Below are 5005 nucleotides of genomic sequence, written 5' to 3' on the forward strand. Positions count from 1 at the left end.
CCCCGCCGCCTCTCGCCCGATGCCGCCACCCGCCGGAGCCACTCGCTGCCGCGGCCGTCACGCGAACCGAGGTAGCCGCCGATTTTTCTCGAAAAACCGTTCGGTTTTATTTCGAAACCGATATGCGTTTTTTTATATTAGATCGGTTTATTTTTTTTCCGGTTTAGTTAAATAGCGAACGCCCGTTCGTTCGTTCGTTTTAACGAATGGTTTTTGTTTTTTTTACAGACAGCGAGCGTTCGATCGTTAGCCTGTTCGTCAGTTTTTCTTTTTCTCGAATTTTCCGCGATTATTCCTGATCGCGATCTCCAATCTGTTTTTCGTTTTAGTATAACTTTTCGCTCATTTATCGGAATCAGGCGATTCAAGAGCCTAGAGTTTCGTCTCGAAATTCTCTTTTTGTTTAACCAACTCAAACAAGTTTTTGCTACTGTAAAATTTGACTTAGATCCAGATTAGTAAACGAAGCTTGTTTCTTTCGCCGTTTGACCTTCGTTGCTTCGTTTGAATTGATTCTTTTTGCAAACCGGAGTTCTTAAGTTGAACTTTCTGGTTAGATCTCTTATTTTGAGTTTTATTTCATGCACCCTTGCTTTATTGCTTATGTATGTATTGTTTGTTTGCGATAGAGTACCCGGAGTGCGTAGCATGCTACTACGAGTCTTTAGGTTTCACGGATCATCAGCAAGGCAAGTAACACTTTGATCATACTTTTCATCACCCAGTTTTATTGCATTAGATCAATCCTCAAACAGTTGCATGATTAGGATCTGATTAATATGTGGGTTTTGGGAAGTAGATGAGGTAGTACCTATTGTCCTGTTTACTATCAAACCTTTGGGAGTTACTTCTACGTTTGCTTATATTGCTATGCTATGCTCGTAGACGTGGATTGGGTTTGAGTGAATTCTTCATGACAGATGTGAGATTATTAATTTATGGTTCAACTTAAGGTGGCTACTTTAATTTACATCTGGGTGGATTGAGGCACCTGGAGAAACCAGTGTTGCCTGTATTTTTGGATATCCTGGAGTACCCGTGTGATCATCCTATGGACCGCCACCCAGACTCAAAGGGATCATGAGATTATTCATGCTAGAAACTTCCGTGTGCAGCCACAAGCTATTATGGGCTCTAGCATAGTTGAGTAGGTTACATGACCTCTTGAAGAGGTGGGCTAGCAGATGTAGGGGAAAGTAGGTGTAACTGTCCACCCGGAGTAAAGAGTAGTGTTTCTGAAAGACTGTGTCTCGGTCATCCGTTTCTCAAACACCATGTAGTGCGAGAAATCAAGCGGAGGCGATCGAGTCTTGTGGGGAAAAGTGCACAAACCTCTGTAGAGTGTACAAACTAATCATGATTAGCCGTGTCCCCGGTTATGGACATCTTGAGTATCTAGTTCTTGGATTATCATGTGAATCTCATCATCATGTTACTTAATTTAATTTGATTGGGTTAATCACGTTCTTAATTGGGATTGAGTTGGAGGTACCTTCTCAATGTTTAACAACCACCATGATAGTTAAATAAAATTTATTCCTTTGTGGTAGGCAAAAATTGGCTTTTCGCAAAACTGTAACCATAGAGCTTTCCACCAGCCAAATATGCATGTAGTGATAGCATTATTCTGTTCATTACTCTCTATGTGTTACTTTGCCAGCATATTCCATGTGCTGACCCGTTTTCGGGCTGCAATGTATCATGTTGCAGACTTTTCAGACGACGAGTAAGGAGCCTTAGGTCGTGGTCTTATACTAAGTGATGCCGTTGGAGTTGATGGACTCACTTTATCTTCCAAGCCTTCCGATGTTATCGTATTTTAGATGGCCTTAAGCCATATTTATTGTATTGAGTTCTCTTGAACTATTCGATGTAATAAGTGTGTGATTGCTACTCTGTTATAAATCCTTCAAAGTACTGTGCGTGTCAGCATTACCGATCCAGGGATGACACTGATGCACAGAGACTAGACTGTTTGAGGTCTGGTCGCTACAGAATCTAGAGATATAGCACAAGCTACCATAGGGAGCATTCATTTCCCTGCTATACATTATTTTGCTCTCTTCATAGGTAGGTGCATAAATGGTAAAGATGAAGCATGTCATATGTGTGTGCCTGACCTCAGTATTCTTAGGAGTGCTGTGTTAGGAGACAAATCTTATAATTTGGGAGCCATTGTTGCACGTAGGTTGCATCATAATAGAATTAATGGAGATTTCTTTGGTGGAATTTATGCAACTCGCTTAGCTGATTTTCTGGGTGTGGACGTTCGTGAGGATGACATTGAGTTGCCTCCTACTTATTTGGACTATAATTCTATGGTCTATCACCAGTTTGTCGAGAGGAATGAATCACCTCTCTAATATCGCTTAATCTTTGACAGACGTCATGCTTTCCGTATTACTCTCCCTGCTCCTGCCTTCTTTGATTTTCTGGCAAAAGGAAGACATTTTATCTCCAGAGAGGAGGCAGATGAGTACGAGAGGAGGGCGGAGGCAGCTCGCCGCCACGCTACAGCTCAGGAAGCAATAACCGCTGCATCTCAATACGACCCCAGCTACACCTACGGGTATCCGCCAGGCCATCCTTGGCAATGAACCAACTTAGGCTAAAAACCTAAGCTTGGGGGAGTACGTATTTCCTACCAACATTACATTTATGTTCACACACTCATTGCTAGATGTCGGTGCTCATACTCTTTCATTGTATTATCCATGCTAGTTTATTTTCTTTTTCCTGCTTTCTTCTTGTGTGTTTAATAAACTTTAAGAAAAACAAAAAAATTAGTGTAACTTTTAGTTAGTTTACTTTTCTTGCTGTAGTAGTAATAATTAAAAAGAAAACCCAAAAATATTTCTCGTTCTTCTTTTGCTTATTGGGAGCTTTCCCGTGTAAATAGTTTTATTTCTTTTCTTTGGGGGTCGATAGGAGAAGACCATAATTAAATTGTTGAAGTGGCTCTTATATGCATTATTGTTGATTTAACCAAGAGTCCATATTTCCTTGTCTTCTCCTGTTTATTGAATGCTCGCAGATTCCAGCTTAGTCCAATGCACGTACACTCTTATTATTATTCACATCGTTCGGTCATTCAAGTGAAAGGCAATTATGACGATATATTATGGACTGACTGAGATGAGAAAAGCTGGTATGAACTCGACCTCTCTTGTTTTTGTAAATATGATGAGTTCATCGTTCCTGATTCAGCCAATTATGAATAAACGTGTTTGCAATGACAATTAGAGATCATAGTTGCTTATGCCATGCTTGATTAGCTATGAGTTATAATGGTTTACCTTGCGTGCCAACATGCTATTAAAATGGTTGTGATGTGGTATAGTGAGGTGGTATCCTCCTTTGAATGATTTAAGTGACTTGACTTGGCACATGTTCACACCAGTTGAAACAAATCAACATAGCCTTCACGATATTTATGTTCATGGTGGATTATATCCTGATCATGCTCGTACTCAATGTTTACTAATTTTAATGCATGTTCATGACTCTTGTCGCTCTCTAGTTGGTCGCTTCCCAGTCTTTTGCTAGCCTTCACTTGTACTAAGCGGGAATACTGCTTGTGCATCCAATCCCTTAAACCCCAAAGTTATTTCATATGAGTCCACTATACCTTCCTATATGCGGTATTTACCTGCCGTTCCAAGTAAATTTGTATGTGCCAAACTTTAAGCCTTCAAATAAACATTCTGTTTTGTATGCTCGAATAGCTCATGTATCAACTAGGGCTGCCCTTATCTTCCATGTTAGGCGGGTTATTCTCAAGAGGAGTGGGCTCCGCTCCTCATTCACGAGAAAATGGCTGGTCACCGGGATGCCCAGTCCCATGCTTTATGCAAACTAAATCAAAATAATTGCAAACAAAACTCCCCCTGGGACTGTTGCTAGTTGGAGACACTCGTTGTTTCGAGCAAGTCATGGATCGATGCTTGTTGGTGGAGGGGGAGTATAAACTTTACCATTCTGTTTGGGAACCGCCTATAATGTGTGTAGCATGGAAGATATCGCCATCTCTTGGTTGTTATGTTGACAATGAAAGTATGCCGCTCAAAATATTATTTATCTCTATTTCAAAACCGAGCTCTGGCACCTCTACAAATCCCTGCTTCCCTCTGCGAAGGGCCTATCTATTTACTTTTATGTTGAGTCATCACCCTCTTATTAAAAAGCACTAGCTGGAGAGCGCAGCTGTCATTTGCATTCATTACTATTAATTTATATTGGGTATGACTATGACCGGATCTCTTTTACCATGAATTACAATGTCTAGTCGGTCCTTGATCTTTAAAGGTGCTCTGCATTTATGTTTTGCGGTCTCAGAAAGGGCTAGCGAGATACCATCTTGTTATATCATATTATGATTGTTTTGAGAATGTGTTGTCATCCGAGATTTATTATTATGGCTCGCTAGTTGATTATGCTATTGATATGAGTAAACATGAGACCTAAGAGTTATTGCAAATGTGGTTAGTCATAATCTTTGCTGAAAACTTGAATGCTGGCTTTACATATTTACAACAACAAGAGCAAACAGAGTTTGTAAAAGTTTTTCTTTATCACTTTCAGTTTGTCAACTGAATTGCTTGAGGACAAGCAAAGGTTTAAGCTTGGGGGAGTTGATACGTCTCCGTCGTATCTACTTTTCCAAACACTTTTGCCCTTTATTTGGACTCTAACTTGCATGGTTTGAATGGAACTAACCCGAACTGACGCTGTTTTCAGCAGATTCTCTATGGTGTTATTTATGTGCAGAAACAAAAGTTCTCGGAATGACCTGAAACTCCACGGAACGTCTATTTGGAAATAATAAAAAATCCTTGCAAAAGATGAAGACCAGGGGGCCCACACCCTGGCCAAGAGGGTGGGGCGCCCTCCCCCCCCTAGGGCGTGCCCCCTACCTCGTGGGCCACCTGGAGCTCCTCCGACCTCAACTCCAACTCTATATATTTGCTTTCGGGGAGGAAAAAATCAGAGAGAAGAATTCATCGCG

Source organism: Triticum aestivum, chromosome 5D (genome assembly GCF_018294505.1).
Source record: "Triticum aestivum cultivar Chinese Spring chromosome 5D, IWGSC CS RefSeq v2.1, whole genome shotgun sequence".
NCBI classification, from domain to species: Eukaryota; Viridiplantae; Streptophyta; class Magnoliopsida; order Poales; family Poaceae; genus Triticum; species Triticum aestivum.